A 14,327-nucleotide genomic window follows, 5' to 3' on the forward strand; every position below is an offset into this window, starting at 1 on the left:
TATTTAAATTCTATAATACTTTAAAGATTATATATAAACCCATAAATATTTGTAATATTTATGAATCAGTTAAAATTTAAAAATAAATGTTATCCTTGAAACCATTCTGTATTTCTAAATTTAAAAAACTTATGCTAAGTAGTGATGCTCATACAAAATGTCTAAAATTGAATTATATAAGGTGTAAGAGTATTATATTCTGTAGTAGAAATTTATATTTTTAGAATGTTATTTGAAAATAATTAAGTCATGGAAAACCATAATAATACTTATCTCAATTTGTCATAATTTCTAGTTCTGTTACATAGTGTAAGATTAAAACAATGATGGTGTCTATATGATATTATAATATCCCTATGAAATAATAAACATAATATCTAGATGTAGTTGATAGGTTAATACATTTACTATTTTTAATATAACAGTGCATTAAATATGTTTTGTTGCCTGATTCCACTATGCAGACCTACTTTGTCCTCCTACTTAAAATATTGTCCTTTCCAATCCTTTCCATTCATATAATGTTTTACTTAAATTTTTAATTTGAGTTCTCAATTGAGGTTGGAGTGTTAAGCACACACCTTTTTTCTTCTGAGTGTCTCTCCATTAGGATTAGCAGTGATAGATATTCAAAAATTGTTATAAAGTGGAAAGTGGATGATGACGAGTTAAAAAGAGAATTCCTCAGATTAGAGTTGAGTCTCACTGTGATTGTTCACAGATTTTATATCAAATCTGGTAAATTAAAAATAAAGGTGTAAGTAAATGGAAATTATATAATTAACCAGTGGAAAAATTAAAATGTGAAAAATGAGTCCAAGAATTCCCATATAATATAGCTAAAAACTGTTGCTTTCTGTTATAACCCTGAATTACTTCATTTCTCATCACTTTAACGCAATAAAAAAATTTTTCTTTTATTAATGGCTGAACATTTGCAAAAAAAGTCCATTCCTTCTATATAAGAATGAAACACTGTCTCTGTTTTTTTTCTGCTACATGTTTGCTCTGACTTTCTCAGTTGCAGTTTTTTGCACTGTGCTCAGCAGTTTCTACCATACATTTCAAAGGTTGAATCTCTGTCGATAACCAAGACTTTCATGTTGATTTCCAGATTACTAAGTCTTCGTACATGTGTCACACATATATGCTACCTTTATGTGTACGTTTACATGTACTTTTAAGTATACCTAATAAAATATTACAAAACTGCTGTTAGATTTATGTTTGTCATAGTTACCATTAATGTTCTTTTGCTGATATTCAACTGCCAGACACTATAAATAGTGGTCCAAGTATTTCTAAATAGGTAACACTATAAATATTTAAGTTGAATTAAGAAATTTATTATTATAAATAAAAGAGTATTTCCTGGAGGGGTAAAATGCGATTCTATTCAGATCAGTATTAAAATTCCACTTTACTCTCCATGCTTGTTCTGAATAAGCAACCAATCAAGCTCAGCCTCCTTGATTAACAGTGTTTATACCCACTTAGGTTGTGGCACCCTTTGTGTTTTCTTTAGGGTTATTTCTGCAAATAACTGTGGAAGGCTCAGGTACTGTATGAGACCTGGCCATACAGCATTAAACATGACTCCAGTCTTCCTGAATAGGAGAGAGAGAGAAAGTAAATGAACAACAAATGAAATGAAAGAAAATAAAAATAAATGCAAGGAGTATGCAAGTATGCATGGTGCTGAATCCACGAAATTCATTAAAATATATATTGATGTTTAAATATACTTGCTCAACGGCTGAGAAAAGCTACATGTACATTCCTGGCTTCCAATATGAATGCAATAACTTTGTTTGTTTTAAACTTCAACTTTTTGATTTCTTGGTGCTGTAGTTGTGTTTATTTCCTACCTCTCTGCCTTTGAGAAAGGGAACACTTAAAAAAAGGCAAGTCTCCTTTTGCTGAAATCTTGATGCGCTATATTAGTTACCTATATAAATAAAGATTCCCTGGAATGCCCAAAATTGTCATAAGAAACATAAAATATGAAAACATGTCAATTCTAATCTCGCTTCATTCATACAGATGTGTGGCTCTCATTTAAACTGAGTGATGGACAGTGCTGCTGCTCCTGTGGATCACTGCCAATTTTGCACGGAGGACTTCCAGTGCGCTGGCACACAGAGTGCTGATGTGTGAGTGTGTGAGCGTGTCCAGGGGTAGCTTACTCTTGGCTGCTAAAGCTTAACACAGTAGACTGAGTTGCTTGTTAATAATAGAGATTTATTTATTGATTATAGTTCTAAAAGCTGGGATGTCCAAGGTTCAAGTGCCATCAGACTTGGGCCTAATGAAGGCCCACTTCCTGATAACAGTTGGCATCTTTTCACTGTCCTCACATGTGGTCTCAGAGAACTTTGGTCTTTTCCCCTCATAAAGACACTAAAACCACAAAGCCTCTCCTGGCATGTCCTAATCACATCTCAAACACCATTCTGATAAACAGATTCCAAAATAGATGTTGGAGAAATACATTCAGTTAGAGCAGATTGCTAGTGTGAGGCCTGCCATCCGCAGCACCCCACCAGACCCCACACCATTGCAGTTGGCCTGGCCTACACTGTCTCAGAGCTCAGCTGGGCGGAGCTCTTCCCACCTCCCCGGCTTATCTCCTGTCTCCTCACAGGTTCAAAGCTGTGTCTGGGTTTGAAGCCTTCCCTACTTTCCCAGCCACCTCCACTTTAAACTTCGCAGATGTTTTCTCAGTGAATGTCCATACCTAGTCGCATTCTGGCATGCACTTCTTAGAGAACCTTAACTTGTCCCATCTGAACTAAAATATTGGAAGAAAATAACTCATAAATTCTTTAGATTAAGAGTATCTATCATAACAAAGTTGAAGAGTTAGGAAAATAAAATAATCTTTAAAAATCACTACTCACAGGAATTTAATGGATATATTCCTAAAATTATTTTAATTGCTGAAAGTTTTCACATATCTCAATGTCTCATGATTTTATTTCTATTTCAGGTTAAGTTTATCCCTGCTATCTTTTGGGAGCGATATCTATTTTTCATTAATTAATTGGGTCATTTCTTCACTAAATAGATGTGTGCATTCTTTGCTGATTCTGGGTTGAGTGTCTCTCAAGTATTTGATCATAAATAGAGCTAAACTTTATCTTATGTTGAATTTGACATTTGAAACCCAAGTGCAAGTAAATGCCAAGATTTACTCAGAAGATGTAGCAATTTCCTGTTTGAAACTGTTTGTCCTTTTCAGTTCAGCACAAAAACATTTACACAGACTTCTGGTGGCTGATTCCCACAATGAAATTGTGTAAATCTAATTAGGTAAAATTCTACTAGAACAGGATATGATTCATCCCTTGCTCAATTCTTCATCCCTTGCTCAATTCTTCATTTGTTTCTTTGTCTGTTTTGTTTTTTTTTTTGTTTTTTTTTTTTTTTCTTTTACCATTGTGGGATGTATTAGCTCTAACATTAGCAACATCTTCCATGGATTGTGCTGCTCTTGTATCTGGAGGATTACCAGATAACATGTTTTCTTCACCATGTCATTGAAACTGAGTCCAACACAGCCAAACAAAAATTAATACCACTTTGTAAAATTATTTATGTCCAAGTTTTCACAATCAGGCTTCATGCAGAGAAGTGTTTCCACGCTCTGAGATCATTTGCTTTCTAGAATTTAATACAATTCTCAAGCTACGTGTCATCTACAGTTTCTCATTATTTTACGTTTTTTGTTAGAGGAACAAATGTTTCCCTCTATCCATTTCACAAGTGGTGCTTTCACAGTTAAGTACATGGTTTCACATTCAAGTATGACCCTGCAGGGCTTCCCTGAGATAAGTTTATGTTGTACTAAAAACTTTCTGACTCTTGTATTCACTCTCAACACTCTCCTCCTTCCTTCCTCTGCATCTAGCCCAGCTTTCTAAAAAAGCTCTGCTGTATTTCTACAACTCTCTTGGTAAACATTGGCACCAGTTGCTCACCATTTTCTAGGGTTTTGGCAGAACGTTTGGTTGGGTATTTCCACAGAACACTTGGAATAGAGTCATGTTACTGTTTAAACTAAGAAGGGAAGTCAAGAGTAATACAAAAATGGAATTGAATCTTACCCTTAATTACTTTCCTCAATTAAAAATAATCCTATAAGAATGTTTCTCTTAAAATAACAAGTACTGTGCATGCATACCCTTGAACCTAAGAGTGCTTTTCAGAAAAATATAGCTTCTTTTCTTAAGTGGGGCCAGAGAGTTGGAAATAAAAGAGGCTTTTAGTGTGAAGGCTTCATTTCTGGAGAGTTTGAATCTTTCACTTGAAATATTCTTTAACTAGAGAGTCCTAAGTACTCATAAAGAGTCCTTAGTGTGTGTGAAGATAAACTGAAGAAACTGATTTTCATATCTTCAAGTTCTACACATCTTTTTCTTGAGAAAATGCTCACTTTGAGGGATATACTTCTGTCCTGGCTCCACAATGACTAACGTTTTTTAAAAAAAAAAAAAAAAAAAAAAAAAAACCTGTCCTTCATCCAGAATTTACAAGTTGCATTACTTAGATATTCAAAATTTCTAGATGCTAGGGAGGTGCCTTTAACTAAGGAGCCATCATCCTTCCCATCCATTTTACTAATGGGTCCAATTCCAATGTAGTTTTTATTTTTTTAAGTTTTCAATTCTTATTTGCAATAGTTTATGTTCTGAGAAATTAGCTTCTACTAATAATAAATAATTTCAATAGGAAATTTGGACTAACTCTATATTTATGGAAGTTTTAATGTGAATTTATGATAAATTACATCTATATTCACTGCAAAGTATGATGGGGTGGTAGTAACAAAACATAAAAAAGTAGCATAAAAATACATTAGGATAATATATTTCCTAATATGTTTTCAAGCATAAAAATGTTTTAGAATAAAAATCTATGGACAAATTGAATGGAAATATGATTTCATTGAGGAAAAAGTAGTAATAAAAATGTTTTCATATTAAAATGTTCTTATATTTTTGTCTGAATGATGGGTTAATCACATCACCGCTACTATATTTATAATCTTTTAAAATACACTTTTAGGGGCTGGGGATTTAGCTCAGCGGCAAAGTGCCTGCCTGGCAAGCGCAAGGTCGTGAGTTTGGTTCCCGGTACCGGAGAAAAAAATAAAAAAATTAAAAAATACACTTTTAAAAGTGTTATTATATTTATATTTAAAAAGGAAATTGTATTCCTTTTAACCATTTAAATGTATGATAAAAGTTTTATACTCCAGTTTTTAAAATGTATAATAAATACATAGGTATTGAAATTGTTTTAAAAATTAAGAATATCTTAGTCCATTTGGGTAGCAAACAGACTACCCAGTTTATAAACAACGCACATTTATTTATCATGGTTCTAGAAGTAGGGAAGTCCCGGCTTGAGCGGCTAGATTTTGCCTAGTTAAGAACCAATTTTCTAATTCATAAGAGGCATCTTGGTGCTGGGTCTTCCCATGATAAAAGAGAAAAGGGGTTTCTCTCAGCCCCTTTCATAAGGGCATGAATGCCTTGAGGAGGGCTCTGGTTTGTTCCCAGGTCCAAGTCGCCTCTCAATACCATCAACACTGGAGGTCAGCACTTCAATATATGAAAAGGTGTTGGAAGTGGACAGTAGCAGGAAGTGAAGGGTTGAAATACATGAAGATCCACAGGTTTCAAGCCCACAACTTAGCAGCATTTATAGACATTCTACTTTTACTATGTTTGCCCTTTATAGCAGAACACTTTACCCACTGTCCTTCCTGCCCCTAAAGGCAATATTTCTCCACCCAGTGGCTTTTCCTTTTTTTTTTTTAAGCCAGACCTGTCACCACACGGCATATATTTTACCAAGATCCTCCTGACAGGATGTGTGAAACTTACTACTTTCTGGCTTCATCTCATCAGGACCATCCTTTCAAATCGCCTTCCTAGTCTGATGCCATTCACTGAGTTCAGCAGAATATAGGAGGTATGCAGGTTGCCAGGCTGGTTGTGAAAAATCTCTAGCCTGTGCAGTAAGCCAAAAGATTTCATCAGAGGGAAGTTCTGGCTTACAGATGAGCCTACCTTCTGGGATTGAGGGGAAATAACTTATTATCAGTCTAAAATTCTAACCTTATTTCAAATTTCTAACTAAACATATTCCTAAAAATCCTCATTCAAATTTTGTGAATCACTTATGAAGCAGTAACCCATCCATGTGAATTTGTATCTCATTTGAATTCTTTGCAGCATTTGGGATAGCAATTCATTTTGTGCATCCTTGGCTTCTACCACACCTCTGTCTTATCACACTGTTTCCCAGTATTTCCTCCTTGCTGCCTTTGGTGGAGAAGCCTTCTCCCTCTGTCGACCCCATCACCTTTCTTCCTTCACACACCATGTTTGATAATCACACTCACTGGTCTTTAGCTGCAAACAGGATTTTTAACACAGCTTCATATTTCAATGTAGGTCTTCCATGCTGAGCTTCATTTGAAATGATAATCTATTCTTGGTAGAGCATTTTGTTCCGATGTCAACTGTGTTTCCCATAAATATGAGCAAAATAGTTGTTCCAGAAAGACAGATGATGTATCCTCTGTAACTTTCTATACACTCTAACACAAAATCTCATAGCCTATATGTATGCACATCTCTCTTCACTAAGACAGAGCCCCCAGTCAAAGTCAAGCTAATCGCTCCTCACCTAGACCTCACCCCCGGCGGCTGGGTGACTTCCCTCCTCAGCGTAGCCATATTCCATATCTATTCTTAGGCTCTGCTAACATGGTTCTCCTCAGCTGAGATATTCTTCACTTTCTCTTCCCATGTTTAAATGATTCCCTTCCTTTAAGGGAATCACACACAGTGCAGTCCTTCTTAATCATTCTAATACCTATTTATCTTATCATTCTCTAACTCCAGTAGAACACATTTCTCATACAACTTCATTTGGACATTAAATCGAGTACAATCAATTTATATATTACAACTTCATGCAACTATAATCCTGTTATAACTGAATGTTTACGCTTCCCTACATTTTATCCTACCCTCATTATGATTGTCTTAAGAAATGGAGTCTTTGGATAGTAAGATCCTGAGGCAGATCCCTCATGAATGAAGGCTGTGCCTTGATGAGACTAATCATAATAAAAGTCCCCAGAGCTGGTTTCTGTAGGCTTCCAGGAATATGTGAATACAATAAGTCAGCTGTTTATAACCTGGAAGTAAGACCTCACTAGATCTTCACCATTCTGCTTCCCTAAATGAGAATCTTTGCCTCCAGACAGTAAGAGGTGTATTTCTGCTATTTGTTAACCTCCCAGCCTATGCTAATACTGCACAGTGACCTGAACTAAAATAAGTATTTAAACTCTGAGAGTACAGGAATTTTTACTGGTAACTTTTACTGTCTAGAACAACACTGTGAACATAGTTAATGTTTAACAACTGTTTGATAAATAAATGGTTAAAAAAGTCACTTATTTCCAAAGTCAAGATGTATTAAGCATTGTCAGAATTACAATTAAATTTGATAAAATGTTAAGGAAAAAAGAGATTTATTATAACCTAAGTTTCCTAGAGCCAGTATTCTGTTGTGCTGGAATTATTTTTTATTCTAGTGTTCAATTTTGCTAGAATGCCACAGTCACCTAGAGGGTAGGATTTGAAAAATGCTAAAAGTATTTTCTTGTCCAGATACATCTCCCTTAAGCTCCTGTGTCTGTGCTTAATATTATTGCTTACTCTTAACAAAGCCTTAATAAAGATGGAAATGTTGTTTGGGAGAGACTTTGGCCTAGGTTGGTTTATCATATTAGTAGCCTAGTTGTCCAGATCTCAATAGTTATTAGAGTAGATGCACATGAGAAAAACAAGTGAAGGGAAATGTCCAGAGCATGCAGCTCTGGAGAAACCAATGTCAGAGGAAATATTTTGGGCAGCAAGGATGTATCATAAATGTGCTGAATATGTAAGTAGGAGCAAAGTTTTGGTTGCCAAAAAATAGTTGACACAAAAAGCGGCTCTTCAATGAGTTGTATCTGTACTTTTTTTAAGGTAATTTTTATTGAGTTATTGTTGAGTAGAGACATATTTTTATATCTTAATTGTCAAGGGAAAATTGCTATCCTGAGGGAAATGTTCTATCAATTTTACTAAGTTACTTCACAGTAAATTACCTCACCAAAACTATAGTATTTCCTTGGAAATTTTGGGTTTTGTTCAACTATTGCTTATGTAAGAACATACAAAGTTGATCCAGTAAGAGTGAAGAAGTTAAAAAGTAATAAAAGAAGGTGGGGAATGTGCACACCCTGAGAACTACTGCGTTTGGCAATGTAGACCTTGAAAAGGCAGATTTTCACAATAGGAGGTTAGAAAAAAAAAAAGCACCCTCCTTTCTGCAATAAGAAACTGAGATTCAGAACTCCTCTAACAATAACAAGCAAACAAAACAAACAAACAAATGAAAACCCAGGAAAACACAACCAAATAACAAAAAAATCCTGTCTCAAAATACTTTTGAAAGGTTTGGGATGTAGCAGAGGGATACCGCACTGCTATGTTCAACTCACCTCTCTTGCAAAAATGAAACAGAGCAAAAAATGCAATTAAAAGAGTAAAGGAGTTGCATAGACTTTTCCAAAGAAGACACAAATGGTCAATGCTTATACAAAAAAATGCTTAACCTTATTAATCATTAGGAAAACAAAACTGAAAATAACTATGAGAAACCACCTATTAAAATGGCTATTGTCAGAAATATGAAAGAAGCTATTGAAAAGGATGCAGAGAAATTGTAATATTTTATTTTTGGTGGGGACACAAGATGTAGGAGTTGTGAAAAACGTTATTGAACTTCCAAAATATTTTTTAAAATAAAACTACCACATGATCCAACAATCCTAATTCTGGGTACATATCCCAAATAACTGCTGTCAGAATCTCAGAGAGACATCTACACTCCCATATTAATTACACTACAATCCAATCACTTAGCTACTGAAACAGCCTAGCTATCTACCTGCATGTGGCCAGATAAGTAGCGTAGAAATACAATGGATTATTATTCAACCTTTAAAGAGAAGGAAATCCTACTGAATATGACAATATAGACAAAACCAGGAAGACATTATGCTAAATGAAATCCACTAATCAAAGACAAACACTGCATGATTTCATTTACAACTGGCATCTAAAATAACTAAACTTCTGGAAACAAAAGTGTAGAATAGTGATTGCCAAGGTCTGGGGAGAAAGAAACAAAGTTAATGTTCAATGGGTACAAAGTTCCCATTATGAAAACTGTTTTAAAGACCTTCTGTACAAATAGTTAACAAAATGGTATTTCACACTTGAAAGTTCTTGTGCTAGATGTTAGATCTCGTATTATGTGTTCTTATCTACCCTGCATGAATGGAATCAGAATACCAGAAGAACCAGACTCAGGGTTAAGCAGTCCAGAAAAACTCCCCAAATTCTCTGTTAAGAAGAGGAATCCATACTCCCACAAGCAATGGGCTCTCTCTCCTGCAGGTCAGCACCATCAGCCTTGAGGGAAGGATGTTCACATCAGCACTCCTGCTTTAGCTCTTTTGGCCTCGAATCTTCTAATTTTCCATTTGGCCACAGAGTTCTTTTAGTCCATTGTCCCCAAAAACTTTCTTTTTGGGGAGGCTTCCCCTCATCTGCTGAGCCTGGGTGATTTGCCTAAATCCAAGTTGCAAAGAGGTTACAAAAAAGAATGGGGAGCACACGCTGCTGGTCCATCAAAACCCCAGCTTGTGGGAAGGGATGCCAGAAGCCTTCGGACATAGAGACTAATTCGCTAGAGAAGAGTAATACATACCTACAGAACACAGTATATTTTAATCCAAAATTAAATTTCTTTGTTGGAAAAACATAGAAATAAGCTGTACATCATGACATTTCATCAGAATGTTTGCTTACCTGAAAATCTCAGCTCCAATTGAGAAACTGCAGTTATTCCTTCAGTTTTAGTCTTACCTTAGTGTCTGTATTGTTTAAATTTTCAGTATCATGATTATTTTTCTGGGTCAAAATTCTTAACTCTTAGATTTTTCTTTTTTTTTTTTTTTTCTTTTGATGTGGGAGACAATTTGCTGTAAGAAATATTTCCCCAAATGCAACCCTAGGCCACTCTTAAAAGCTTAGAGCAGCAGGCTCTTCTCTCTTCTTTCTGTGACTCACTGTGTGCATCATGGCCCTGAGCCTGCAATTCATCTTGACAACGTGACAGTGACCGAGAACTATCTGAGGCGAAGGAAGAGGTAAAGGATGATCAAAAAGAACTGGGCTCAAGGCAGCCTATAACCTCACAAAGTGCATAAACTAAACAAATATATAAATGATTATGTTACAAAGGCATATACAAGGACAAGGATAATTACTATAGGAATATGGAGGGGAACTAGATCCATACATCCTTAATTCATACAAAAGCTACCCCTTGAACAAATAGAGTTAAGATATTGCAGGGATATTTACAATGAAGCAAATATAAGGAAAATAGAGATTTTGTTTGAGGAAGTTTAACCTAATTTTCTAAGACTATTTAGCATAAGTAAAATAACAGGAGACACAAAAAAGTAGCCTGAAATGGTCTATTGGTGAAAAGCCCTCCACAAACCATGGTAATCCCAGGAGAAAATGTTACTCTAGTGGAGTATGAAGTTGTCTATTTCTCACATAGAAGATAATAAAAAATAATTTTATTTGGTTTTAAAATATTATGTTATATTAAATAAAATGTGACTGACTACTACTCTGTAAATTATAAACAAAGTGCTATACAGTAAATTAGAAACTCAGGCTTTCTCAGCGTGTGAACTTATTCCTTAATCTTTATTGTTACCACTAAACAAAACAATATTTTCCATGAATCCGAAATTTCTGTTATCTGTGTTCAAATGTCATCCCTGAGACTCTTTTATGTTGTACCTATATTTCCTGCATATATATGGGAAATACTACTTTCTTGGAATTTACAAAGGATTTAAATGTGTATCACCTCATTTACCTTTATACCTACTATGAGATACATAGGGTAGGTGTTGTCCTTTTTACTCGGATGAGAAACTGAGTCTCATAGAGGTGAAGTTCAAAGGAACACAATTTGTGATAAAATTAGCACATATATTTTGTGATTTAAATCTCTCAGGTTTTTACAGTTAAGGCTACCTAAATTTTATTTTTATTTTCAACTATACATTAATATTCTTGATTCATACATCATTCAAAATTTTGTTCAGGTACTGGGGTATGTTAGAAAACATAGATTTGTATACCTCAAGATGTTTAAAGTAGTGAAAAGTGAGAGTTAATAAGCTAGAAGTTTCAATATTGTAATATGTGGTGTAAGTTTGCCACAGCTTGGTACTTTGTTTAGTTTAATTCTTTTGTACATCTTATAGCCCAGTGTGAAATTTAAATGTATATTTTTCTCTTTTTTTATTAGTGCATATTGGCATTGCATAATGACTGCATTAGCCAGGCATGGCAGTGCACGCCTGTAATCCCAGCACTTGGGAGGCTGAGGCAGGAGGATTGCTGTGAGTTCAAGGCCAGCCTATGCTACAAAGTGAGTTTAAGGCCAGCCTGAACTACATAGCAAAATTCTGTCTTAAAAAAAGCAAACAAACAAACAATAAAAATGATTGCCTTTGTCATGGAGAGTTGGTACACATCCTTAACACATCTTAACTGTTTTTTTAAATCACCTTCTCCTCCCTTCGGCTTTCTCCCCCTCCCTCCATTACCTCTTAATACAAAATATACTCCTTATTTCACTATTAGAAATCCAATTCTCTCTAGACCAGTTTCACATTCAAAGATTAAATATGCTCCATATGCTCCTGACATTAGGTGGAGGTTATTTTGCTAAACTGAAACACTGATCTTTCTTCATGCTCGCATTTAACATCTTTCTGAATATCTCCATCTTATAGTGACAAGGACCTTGGAGATAATAAGGCAGACAGAACTATTATGAAACATAGGAAGAAACAAAGCTCCAAGGACGTCTCAAACCCTCTCCTCCTCAGTTTCTGCCAGAACTCAGTGGTTAAAATAATACCATTGCACAAGTTTCCAGTAAGGGTGACAAACCGTTCTAATTAAGCCATTTAAAACAACAATTTTATTCCAAACATATGTGCAACAAAATGTGTTTCTTAAATTAATTTTGCATTGCTCTTTTGTACAAATTAGAATTTTCCTCATTTTGCATATTTTGTAAAATGAAAATATTACAAGCCAGAATTTCTGACAAAATAAATAACTGCCTTGCTTATTAAAATTTACACCAATAATATTATAAGGCAGGACTTTATTTACAAAATGATAACAATTTAAACTAATTTATAAACATTAAAAAGAAAAGCATAATATCATAAAAGCAAAAGTATAATAGTTCAATTGTCTTAATAGTACATATGTGCTTTAGAAAATATTGAGTGTTTTTCTGGAAATGATTTAGATTTTCTAGTGCTATAAAGTTAGTTACATGGTTTTTAAAATGTTGCATATTCGTTCTTGTCATTCCTGGTTATCTTCTTTTACCATAAAGTTATAAAATCTGAATATTAGGGTCAAGTACTTTGTAAAAGGTAACAATTTTGCAATAACATACAACAAAATTTAAAGAATATGATATATATCATTTAATAACTTGTAGTAATACAAATAAAATCAGAGCTATAATTTTTCTATATTTCACAGTATCTATATTTCATAATATTTATTTTATCTGGAAACCCTTTCCTACCAGACTATTACAAGATACCAGCGTCTCTTTCCTGAACTGCTGGCTCAAGGTCTTGAATTACCTTCCTGGTTATCCTCATGTCTTCCCTTAGTTCTCTTCTCCACAAGCAAGGCTGTGTAGAAAGAAGTCAAAGTATATTAACCTGGTCTGGCAGGTCCAAGGGAGTGTAGGCCTTGTCCAGTTCCAGCTTCTAGTCAAACCTTTGTAAAAACGACTGTTTTGTTGTTTTTTTTTTATTTTTGAAGTTTTCAGATATGCCAATCTTTCTAGTACGCTCTCCTGCTCCTCCATTTCCTGCTTACTGACTAAGATTACTTCACATTAAGAGCAAATCATATCACATTCTTCTAGATCTCTTCTCTTGTTAGAGGACCAGAAATAGCCATGTTCCTTCCTTAATAATGTTTTTTTTAGTGATTAGTAATCATTTGTGTATGACTATTTTAATGAAATACACTTCCCCAAGTTAACTGAGCTCTCATTAAAGGAAGTTTATGCATGATTTTTAGCGCAGTTTTATTTTTAGCATCTAGCAAGATCTATCTTTTTCACCCATACTAGAATGAATAAAAGGCTAAAAAATTAGTGAACTAATCCAGATAAGTAGAAAAGGATTCCATACCATGAACAACAGCAGTTTAACGTGGAACAATCAACAATGTAATATACCACCTGGAGAAAATGAAGTACCAAAAAATCATCTCAAATGACTAAACTTTTTAACAAAAGGCTTTTACTTTTTCATGGTAAAAGTACTCAGCAAAGTAGGAACGGAAGGTTCTTGCTCTGTGTGATGAAATACATTACAACCAGACCAATAACTACTCTCAGGTTGAAAGAGAGAAAGCATTTTCTGTAAAGTAAAAAATATCCACCCTTGTTACTTATATCTAAGATTGTACTACAGGCCAACCAAAGGCAGCTGTGCAAGAAAAAGAAACAAAGACATACAAATTGAAAAAGAAACAAAATTAGTTCTATTTGTACAAGACAAGAAATTGCATAGAGAATTAATTGTAAATAATCTGTAGAAAAATTTTAGAACTAATAGAGTGATTTCAAAATATGAATATTTTGATGTATCATCAAGAAATATTCCTAAAATAAAATTAAGAAAATGCTTCTACTTATACTAGCATCAAAAAAGAACAAAAGCGTTACTACTAAGTTTAACAAAGGAAACACAGGACCTATACACTGAAAATTATAAAACATTGTTGAAAGAAACTAATCAAAATTTAGATAAATGGAAACATAACTAAGGTGACAGATAAGAATACTATTTTCTCATGGCTCAGAAAATGATGTTGTAAAGATGAAAACATTTCCAATATTCATCTCAAGATTCAATGCACTCCCTATCAAAGTATCAGAATGTTTTTATTTTATTTTTTAGTAATTGACAATCTGGTTATAAAACTTACATAAAATAGTTTAAACATTTTAAAAGAAGAGCATTTAAAGACACATTTCTCTATTATAATTTACTACAAAGCTGCAGTAATCAAGAGAGTATGGTACTGGCATAAGACCAAGTAAATAGA

Source organism: Chinchilla lanigera, unplaced genomic scaffold (assembly GCF_000276665.1).
Source record: "Chinchilla lanigera isolate Chin_1 unplaced genomic scaffold, ChiLan1.0 scaffold00007, whole genome shotgun sequence".
Taxonomy (NCBI): domain Eukaryota; kingdom Metazoa; phylum Chordata; class Mammalia; order Rodentia; family Chinchillidae; genus Chinchilla; species Chinchilla lanigera.